Raw genomic sequence first — 10,880 nt, 5'->3', positions numbered from 1 at the left:
TGTCCTTCTTGTTAATATTGCACTTTGAAACCTTACAGAATAAAAAGATTTTTTAGCTGTCAGTATTAATAGGTTGGTTTTTTTCCTTAAAGTTTTAAATTCTTGATACTGAACAGACGTTCTGTAGCGTTTCCATTTGTTATATGCTTTGTCCCTTAATGATATATTGTGTGCAATACATTGATTGAACCATGGATTTTTCTTTTGTGCAATCTTTAATTTACGCAGTGGTACGAATTTTTCATAAAGACATGTTATGTGAGCTCGTAGTTGTTCTACTTGAGAATTAACATCATCCATGTCAAATATTATATTCCAGTCATATGTATTGAATTCGTCATTAAGTTTGGTAATGTCAATGCTCTTAAAATTTCGGTACCATATGTCGTCGTTAATCTTTTTACAATTAAAATCATAAGTCAGGAAAAGTAGGTCGTGTCTGGAAAATGTTGGGACAGATAACTGATCATAAAGAACGATTTTTTCTTTATCATTGACAAAACAAAGGTCCAATAATGTACTTGCAGTGTTTGAGAAATGTGTTGGTCTACTATTATTCGAGAAGGAACAAATTAAATGGAAACTGCTATGCAACTCCTTCCACCCGCTTACTTGTTTTCTGTCTTTCTCTCACACTTTTCGTCGTGAATGTGTGTGTCCATTGGCGGAGGGGAGCCATACTGAATGAGCATCGGGTATGCAAGTTAACGGACCCAATTCTATTGTGCTCTTATACGAGTTTTAAAAAATCGTTGGCTTTCTAAGACGAAAACAATTTCAATCTTGGGCCTCCGCCTAATTGTTTTTTTCAAGATATACATAAACAATCTCAATCTTTGGCTCCCACCACAAGCTCAATATTTGGCTTCCGCCTAATTGATTTTTAAGATATACAATCTCGCACACGGCTATCTTCAGATTCTGCACTTTGAGCATTTTACAGTTCTTAATCTTTTGATGATGAAATCCAGTATTCGGGATGGCGAAATCAATCGGGATGTTTATAGACAAATTATTATCGAAAGGGATTGACGATGCAAAGATCAAAAAGTTCAATTCTGTCTTGATCCAGAAGCGAAAACGAAAAGTCGACCTAAAATCTAAGATCGTGCAAACCCTTTGTCCGGAATCCTTTGTAACCCTAAACTTAAGTCTATATCTGTCAAATTAGAAGTAAAAAAAACCTTTTTAAAAACGCAATCTGCTACCGGAGTTATTTAATTTGCATGTAAAATGTCGTGGCCCTACAACGTTCCACTCGCTTATTAGTCGGTAATCGAGAAAAAAAAACTCAGCAGGCTTTTGTTTTTACAATTTGGGTAAACGAAATACAACTTTTCAACATCAAGTAGGCACTGACATATGTTGGAATTCATTTGCACACTGTGAAGCCTGTTGAAATATTTAGTTTGTGTCGGGAGCTCAACCGGAGAGCAGCTCCGAGTGAAATTAAATTTTTCGTTTTCTTTTCGGAAAAAAATTATCAAAATTCTCTATTTTCGGCTAGAAATAAGAATAAAGTTTTAATAGAATTAAGAAAAAAGTTAAGCCATAAAAGTTTATCGAGCAGCACACCCTTTTCCCCTCGTATACCGTCCCCCTCCCCACTATTCTTTTTAAACCAACTCGAGTGAGTGTTAACCGAACGATTTTGATGTTGAATATAACTTAAAACCCTCTATACCACCAGATTTTCTACAACAAAACTACAACGAACAAATCTACTACGAGGATACACTGCATAATGCGAGATAGCGAGTACATACATACATAATACCCACTTCACCAACCGAAAGTGAGTATTAATGGAATTATATCGGCGGCAAGCCACTAAAATTATGTAATTTCTCTACTCTTATCTGAAAGCACGAGTGACGCGCTACACCAAAAGAATGTGAGTACTGATGGAATGGTTTTAGTGGCCAGCTATTAAAAATACATAATTTCTCTCCTATCTGCAGGTAAGACGCTCCTCTTAACATCCCGCAATCATAATATTGCTGGAACACGATCACAATACAAACAGGAACAGCCTTTCAACATCCTTCTGTGACTTCCTTTCCTGAAACTTTTCAACAACGCTTGCACACTTTTGTACTACATAAAAAAACTTATAAATATAAAACATTTTTACACCGAAAAAATTGTGTTTTATTCAATCTAAAGAGTTTGCTTTAGGGGTACACAAATGATGGAACATGTTAATTAACCGAAATTAACAGAAAAACAGCAAGAAAACTAACGAAATCGGGATCTAAAAATAATGCTCATGGAAATGGTGATAGAAAAAAGCCCATACATACAAAAATGAAAGCAAGTCAGAGCCAAGTTTCACATTAACTTCCGTAGCTCATTAACTCGTCGTTGGCCCAGAAAAGAAACGGGGCTGACCAGATGGAGTATTTATTTATTTAAATATCCATGTAAACTGCAAAACTTAAAGAATTTTAGAGCAGACCTGGTGAAAGATATAAAAATACACTTTTTTGTATCCAAAGATGGATCTACAAACAAGTTTAGAAACAGAATTATTCTTCTTGGTTGAAAATCAACACCTGGGAAAATATATGTTTTTTTCATCGGAAAATTTTTGGAAAAGTGCTGCCAAATATTGGACGATTTTGAAAATTAAAAGCGCACAGTCTTTTTCGATAGCTCTAGATATCTTTTGTCTATTAAAGAAGGCAACACTTTTAGTCGTCAACCTAGACCTAGTGAAAGTGGTAGTTTCTGTAACGGCCCTCTATGGTACCGAAAATAAAATGTTCTACTTATATGGTAAAAACGCCGTTTGGAGTAAAAACTTGTCAAAACCTAATGTATATAATTTATTTTTGGTACTGGAAAACTGAACTGTAGTATCATCATGGAGCCTTTGAATTATTTTACTTTTCTTTTTTAGCACCAGTGTACTTACGCCGGATGCAGAATATGGTGGATTAGTCATTCGTAACGACAATAAACGGTTAGATTCCGGCAAAACTAGCTGTAAAACACATTGAGGCCATACTTGATAATAGACCAAGATACCTGAACTATACAAGACGACGTATATTCTACGGAGCGGCTGAAGCTCCGATCAGCACAGACAGGTAAACACAGACGGAAACCGGAGAAAAGAAGTGAACGGCCATGGTCCCAGTGCAAGGACAGAAAAAAATAAATATAATATGAAAATTTAATATTCTAATGGAAGTAGCACTAAAGAACTTCAGCAGATAAAGCAATGTTTGTATACAGAGAACATTCGATTTGTCAGACCAGAAAATTAGGAATAGAAATGATCGTTTTATTGAAGAAGATGAGTCTGAAGCCTGCAGAAGATTGGAAGGTAGTTCAATTAAAGTTTCGATCACCTACAGATGATAGATGGTTTCTATAGATTAAGTCGCTTAAAACTATTATTAAATCTCATGACAGCCACAAGCACAAGCCAGAGGTTCTTTGACCCTTTCTGACCCTTTAGCCAGCCCGGTCCTGAGTGGTACCGTCGAAGCACAAAAGGATACGTTCAGTAAGAAAGTTCAACATTGGCAACAAATTAAATTTAATGATGTTTGTTGCTGGAAGCCAAAGAGCTCGTGGAACAGCAACAACAAGTAGCAGGAGCCAAATCAGCCGTCGAGAAGCAAAAATCATAAAAAGGCGAAACAGAGAAATTGCCAACTCTGGCAAATATTTGCCGACTGACGCTAATGAACTTGAGCATACAAATAGGCCACGAGCAATGGCCAAGTCTGGAGATTGGTGCAGAATAATTTTCCCAAGAAAACTCGCTCACGGTTCGGTTCTGTCACTGGCTTTGATTAAAGAGCTTTCCCTTTTTCAGCTTCCAAGAATTTCTCACGAATATGATAAAATGGGAGCGAACACCAGAAGAAATAGCAGATATAAACGAAAATTGGCTGAGTGAACCGGTAGTGCACAGTGGGGCATGGCATCGGAGGCTTGAACGTGTTTACACAAAAAATTTCTTGCCATTGATTGTAAGAGTGGGCGAAAGGTATGTCAACATTTCTCCTTTCTCGCATGTGAAGCGCTTGGGTGCCTCATTGATCGAGTATGGCCGCAAGAGTCAACAACTCCTTTGATACGCATACACCTCTTTGCTGGTCGGTTCCGAAAAGGTCTTTATTTGCCCCTGGTCCCGTTGGGGCTCGGGAAAAAAACACTTAGCAGGCTTTTGTTTTTACAATTTGGGTAAACGAAATACAACTTTTCAACATCAAGTAGGCACTGACATATTTTGGAATTCATTTGCACACTGTGAAGCCTGTTGAAATATTTAGTTTGTGTCGGGAGCTCAACCGGAGAGCAGCTCCGAGTGAAATTAAATTTTTCGTTTTCTTTTCGGAAAAAAATTATCAAAATTCTCTATTTTGGGCTAGAAATAAGAATAAAGTTTTAATAGAATTAAGAAAAAAGTTAAGCCATAAAAGTTTATTGAGCATCTCACCCTTTTCCCCTTGTATACCGTCCCCCTCCCCTTATTCTTTTTATACCAACTCGAGTGAGTGTTAACCGAACGATTTTGATGTTGAATATAACTTAAAACCCTCTATACCACCAGATTTTCTACAACAAAACTACAACGAACAAATCTACTACGAGGATACACTGCATAATGCGAGAGAGCGAGTACATACATACATAATACCCACTTCACCAACCGAAAGTGAGTATTAATGGAATTGTATCGGCGGCAAGCCACTAAAACTATGTAATTTCTCTACTCTTATCTGAAAGCTCGAGTGACGCGCTACACCAAAAGAATGTGAGTACTGATGGAATGGTTTTAGTGGCCAGCTATTAAAAATACATAATTTCTCTCCTATCTGCAGGTAAGACGCTCCTCTTAACATCCCGCAATCATAATATTGCTGGAACACGATCACAATACAAACAGGAACATCCTTTCAACATCCTTCTGTGACTTCGACTTCTGTGACTTCCTTTCCTGGAACTTTTCCACAACGCTTGCACACTTTTGTACTACATAAAAAAACTTATAAATATAAAACATTTTTACACCGAAAAAATTGTGTTTTATTCAATCTAAAGAGTTGGCTTTAGGGGTACACAAATGATGGAACATGTTAATTAACTGAAAGTAGGTCAGAAAACAACGTAATCGTGGTCTAAAAATAATGCTGGTCATGGAAAAAAAGCCCATACAGAAAGCAAAATGAACCCAAATATGCAAATAAATTTGCCGGCAAAAATGGAAGCAAGTCAGAGCCAAGTTGCACATTAACTTCCGCAGCTCATTAAGTCGCTGTCAGCCCATAGTAGACACGGGGCGGAGCAGATCGAGCTGGAGTATAGGGCTGTCGAGAGGGCGAGAGGGTTGGTGGAAAATGTATGAGAATTTATGTGACGCCAACTGGACGACAGGCAACCATGGGGCAGGCCCAACTACGTCCCTCTCAAATCCGTCTGTGCGAAAACAGAAATAAAATATTTACCCCATGTAAATTGTGGCAGACTGGCAGGGCGGCCCCCTACAGCTCTATGTATATATAAATATATATCCAAATAGATAAATCAGCAGAGGGCGCAAAAAATTGCTGAAAAGGTTCAAATGAAAGTGTCGTCGCTTTAAATGAGAGCCCGGGAAAACGTCCAAAACAAAGTCGGAATCTGCGCTCCCCCATTTGGCCTCAAAGTTTAATTAGGCCGTCAGCCTTATTTTTTTCCGCTGGTCTATATAGGAAATGCCTTGAATTTGTGTGCTGTTTTTTTTGCGGGGCGAAGGTCATGGGATGTCTTGCGGGCCATGGGGCAGGGCGGTCAAAACTAATTAGTGGCCATTTTGTGCGCGTTTTCAGTTTAATGAAATTTTAATATGAATTTAATTGAAATACTGTCGGGGGAGGTTGTCCATTCCCTTCGGGTTGTGTGACATTGAAATATTAATAAATATCTGGAAAGCTCTAAAGTTAGTATTTAAGTTTACAAAGGGAGTACATTGCTGGTACGTTTTTAGAGGATCGTAGGATGAAGAGATTTTTAGAAATACGAATAACAATCTGGGCGTATGCACATCCTTTTACTTTGATGGCCACTAAGAAAAGCGATTTGTTGATCTATTTTTAGTCTTCTTCTGTGGACCAAAAATCCCGCCGAATCTTGAAAAATTTCCATGCTTCAGTCTCTGACAACAAAGCGGGAAATAATGGATATTAAATATATCCTAACCACTTTTAGCACTTCACGAATTAAATTATAGAATTTTGTACTTACTTGCTTTGACCTAATCTTCTTCCCAGAGAAAATTGCAACCAATTTCGTGTGGTCTCTTAATGTTTCTGACTATCTGTGTATCTCTAATCTCCACACTGCACTGTCTAATTAGAGGCGAGAGTGAATTGTCAGCAACAAATACCCGATGGCAAAAAAAAAAAAAACAGCAGATTGAACGAGTTTAATTTAATTTTCAGTTTCGCTTTCTACAGTTGCTTGTGTTGCGGATGCTTATGGCAGTGCCCCTGGATGCGGCAGTATAATTAAACACACGCGCTGCGGAAAACGCCCGACGAATCGACGCAGCGCCTACGAGGAGGTGCTGAAGAGCAGGCGAAACCGAAATTTATGAAAAATGCATGAACATGGCTCATACAGTCCGTCGGTAATGCAGACACACATACACACTGACCGATTATGCCGGAAAGCTTCTTAATACTTTTTCGTTATTGTTTTCCACGAGTTTAGGGGCTGCGGGGCTGCTGCTGCGGAGGGGACAATGGTCCTGGGCTCTGAGTGTGCCTGAGATCCAATTCGTTGCACGTTATCAATGGAACTGCTGATTTTTCTCGCCATCGTCGCAAGCATCGCCTCAGAATGGGATTTTCGTATGCCCGGCTTACCGCTCGTCGTTCGTCGGCGCTCTACAAAATGATGGTCGGTTTTCTCGGTCGCTTCGCTCTCTCTCAATGGCGATGGCTCCTGCGCTCAACTTGACGAAACTGCCGAAGAGCTGAGAATATTCTGAAAGAGAGAAAGCTGCAGAGTTTCCTGGGAAATTTAACGGTTATATTTTGTTTAAATTTCGTTTGCATAGGCGCGATGTTAGGTTTAGCAGTATGTTAGCACAGCAGGAGCAGAAAGAATCAGAGTCATTTGAAAAGCATTTATCCCGTCTATTAATAATTATTTTCATTAAAATACTTTTTTTTTTATACTTTATCTGAAACAAAACGCTCGCATTTTGTAGTCTTACACAGAACAAAAATACGATTTAAAATCTCCCATAGCGATTCGACTTGCCTTCAATCAGTCCCAAAACTGTTAAAATATTGGGAATTATTTTCATAGACTTCGAGTTTAAGCTTTAGGAATTTTAGGAATTTTGATTCTTTCAAATATTATTTCATGTCAAAGTTTTACTTATTACTGAAACTCTACAAACAATATTTACTATAGAGGAGTAAATACGTTGCATATTCTATATTTAGAAAGTATGAGAATATTTTATTAACTTATTGTCAAGTTCTTACCACCAACCACCATTTTGTAATCGGGATTTTAGTATTTTTATATGAACAAAACCCGAAAACCCTACGCGTTGATCTATTTGTGTGTTTTATGAATGGGAAAAATATTATCAGTAAATACGAAAATTTGGTAAATTTGTATTAGTTTTTTTTAGTAAACAATGCCATTTGGCCGTCGTACGAATACAGCAAGAAGCATGCTTAATAGTAAAGCATGATACCGAAAATGTGCGTGTGAGCAGGTCTCAATTGCGTGAATCTCATTTACCACCAGAACCATTGAACGGCTTGTTCATGGGCACGGATCAGCTAATAAAATTCATTATAGTGTTTTTATACCGTCGGGAACCAATCAGATGGGTCCGTAGCGTAGAGGTTCACTTTATACCGTCCGCCCTGGAATGGGTATTCAATGCCCATTCCATATGATTATATGTTAATCAAGCGTAGGTGTGATGTATAATTTGGAATAGGTGGAATGTTTTACCCATCGGTCCGAAAATAAAGTACAATTGTTTTTCCAACAACAAGCATGTTTAAATAATTATAATTGATTAGCTTAGGACCTCCATACACGAATCTTTTGCCAGACACAACCCCATCCTCTGACGCCACTCTGCTCAAGACCTTTTTCCTCTCTATCTTCCACCCTATAGGGGGAGGAGTGGGATGCAGTTCAATTAATTGCTATTAATTACGAATTATACATTTAGCGCTTAAAACCGAGTCAAGGAATTAGGAACATGTAAGCCAACAACAATGGCTCCCACACACGCATTACAGGTAAGACAGGGTGGTAGAATAGACACCCACACCTATGTAAATACACCGAAAAAAATTTTTATGTGAATTAATTTGAATTATCTTTGTTAAAATTTGTCTATAGCAATCGCTTGGACAATTGAAAAATATTTATTAAAGTCTCATATCACTCATTACCTAGTGGAAATTTATATTTTTTCTGAGTGTACAAATATGAAAGATTCTTCAACGTTTCTCGCTTCATAAACACAGAGCACACATACATATACATATACCGCACACACGAACCCACGTATTTAAAGCGCTGAAAATCTTTTATGACACGTTATTAGTTAGCTCCAAGGAGAAGAGAGAAGGGGCGGAGAGAAGGGGGCGTATTCCGGATGGGGTGTACAGAGAACGGAGGGTTGGAAGGAGTACGAGTGAAGAGAAGAGACCAAGACGGAAGGCGGAAAGCGAGACGTTTAATATGCTTAATGTAATTATGAAAATCGCCTAGAAGTAACCCCCTGCCTGCATACAAATGAAAGCGTAATTCATACGAGGACTGAAGAGGTATGGGAAAAGCCTTGTCTGCCATAAAAAAATAATAATATATTCAAATGTTGTTATTGTCGCGGTACATTTTGAATGGCTTTAAAGAAAATAGAAGTCTACGAATTTATTGTATCATGCTCGGTATTTAAATACAAAAAAAATGCTCCGCAAAAAGTTAAATTATTAAATTAAACGATTGTATCTAACAGGATCCATTAAACAGCTGAGCTGAACGCCCTAGTAGCTAGTGCTCGAACAGTTTTTAAGTTAAATTACTATGCAATAAATAAAGATACAAAGTCTTCTGGGCCGATCGTTTACAGAGCCATGGCAACTCCAGACATAATAAAGTGAATCTGAGAAAATTATTGAGATACAACCAGACAGACAAATGGAGATGGTAGTGTCTCAAAAAGGTTTTGAATTCGGATTCCGCACATGTATTTTTTTTTTATTGGCTCATTTGAAGCCTCGTCAGCCTCCATCAAAATTAACTAATTGAGCATTCGTGCGGAGGGGAATTGTAAAGACTACACAAAAAATTATCAAATAAATTTAAAAGCCATATTTTTTGCATACTTTTAGACTTATAGGCACGTGCAGGCGCTAAAACTTTCCATGGAAAAATCTTCTCCATATTCATAAGTCAATTGAAATTTATGACACAACACATGCCACCAGCATCCCTATACCCACAAGCTCCGCCCAACGGAGCAAATACTTTGTTTATCTGAGGAAAAATATTTATATACGGAGTATAAGCACCCAGCCCCCTGCAGACGGGCTTGCTGTAATAATTTACAAAGCATTTTACGCTTCGCTTCGCCTGCCATCTGCATTAGCCGCAAAGTCAGTTCCGAGGAGAATTTCGGAGTGAACAAATAAATATGTTTGCATAATGTAAGCATCCTTGATCTACGGTCTGTTTTTTGTCTCCCACGTGGCTCAGGTTTGTGTGGTTCAGTGAGGTGAAAGTCTGAGCGATGGTATGGGGATCTACGACGTACAAATATGCAATTAGGATGGTCAATTAGAATGGACAATTATGAAGGAGAAGTGTCAACTTATTTTTGTGTACAAAAGTCACGGAACTGAGTATTTGGTGATAGAAGAAAATCTCATACCTTTCATCTCATTATAAATCTTACTTTTACGAACAATTTTCCTTCAAATAATTCAATCCTTATTTCACACAACAAAAACAACCATTTCTTACAGTAGATATATTTATTTATTTGTCAAATCTCTCTCCAGGCCAAAGACAATCGACAAAGTTCTAACCAAGGGCAATGCATCATTTTTATGGCGAAAACTTTAGAACTGCCTAAGCGCTTAATGTGCCCACAGCACAGAACAAAGAACTTCTTAGCCTGTGTTTCCACACACACACACACACTCGAACAATCGCGCACACACGAACAGAACACAGAGCAACGCAGTAACAATGAATACTCCGTTTCCGTGCAGAACCCCCCAAAGGATATTAACAATAATCTAACCAAATTAACCCAAAGCACTAAAGTGTAAGTGACATTAAGTTAATTTTCGTGTGCGCCACAGAGAAGAAGAAACAAGATGGTGGAAAAGTGAAACAAAATAAGTGGCAATAGCAAAACGGCAGAGCGGAGCGTCTGGGCAGAAGCGGAGTGGAGCTGAACAAAAAAATATAAGTTTTTTTTGTTGGTGTCCTTGTTGCTGTTGGTTGCATCAACTGTGCAAAATTTCCCACGAGATCAATCAGCCACAGGCTGGAACAGGACAAGCAGCATTGGAGCATTGGAGCAGAGGCAGTGGGTGGGGGGCGGCAGTTCCTGTCTCTCCTTGTTGTGGTTTTTGTTGCTATTACTGCCTTTTGCAACTTTTTCCCCTTTGTGTAACTTTGACCTGCTCTTCGTTCAGTCTTCCTTCATTCATTCTTCTTTTTGTTATATTATCTATAAGTAGCAGCAGCTTCTTCTTCCTTAACATGCCATGTACTGATATTTTTTGTCTTTCACCTTTTGGCATTGGCCTTTGGAGTGTGCACCTAATGAAGCGGGAGTTGATGAGGCAACTTGGGCTGTAGCAGTTCAGGGGCGTGCAGCTGTT

General features: G+C 38.4%; 1 protein-coding gene and 2 long non-coding RNA genes across 3 annotated transcripts in view; 2 read left to right on the top strand and 1 right to left on the bottom strand.

Moving 5' to 3' along the window:
• beat-Ib (beaten path Ib) overlaps positions 1 to 6,931 on the bottom strand; it is a 68,119-nt gene extending 61,188 nt beyond the window's left edge. Inside the window, exon 1 of the mRNA XM_001356146.4 lies at positions 6,244 to 6,931. The gene's annotated coding sequence lies outside the window, so the exon portion shown is untranslated. The remainder of the gene's footprint in view (positions 1 to 6,243) is intronic.
• Positions 1,390 to 2,144, top strand: LOC26533268 (uncharacterized). Its single transcript, XR_001451420.2, has 4 exons — positions 1,390 to 1,630; positions 1,691 to 1,795; positions 1,867 to 1,894; positions 1,962 to 2,144. It is a non-coding gene; the product is annotated as an uncharacterized lncRNA (long non-coding RNA).
• LOC26534214 (uncharacterized) lies at positions 4,308 to 5,039 on the top strand. Its single transcript, XR_001451421.2, has 4 exons — positions 4,308 to 4,510; positions 4,571 to 4,675; positions 4,747 to 4,774; positions 4,842 to 5,039. It is a non-coding gene; the product is annotated as an uncharacterized lncRNA (long non-coding RNA).
• Positions 6,932 to 10,880: the final 3,949 nt, after the last annotated feature.

The sequence above is a fragment of the Drosophila pseudoobscura genome, chromosome 4 (assembly GCF_009870125.1).
Source record: "Drosophila pseudoobscura strain MV-25-SWS-2005 chromosome 4, UCI_Dpse_MV25, whole genome shotgun sequence".
NCBI classification, from domain to species: Eukaryota; Metazoa; Arthropoda; class Insecta; order Diptera; family Drosophilidae; genus Drosophila; species Drosophila pseudoobscura.
Note: the sequence above shows the minus strand (reverse complement) of the source record. Positions and strands in the feature narration are given on the sequence as shown.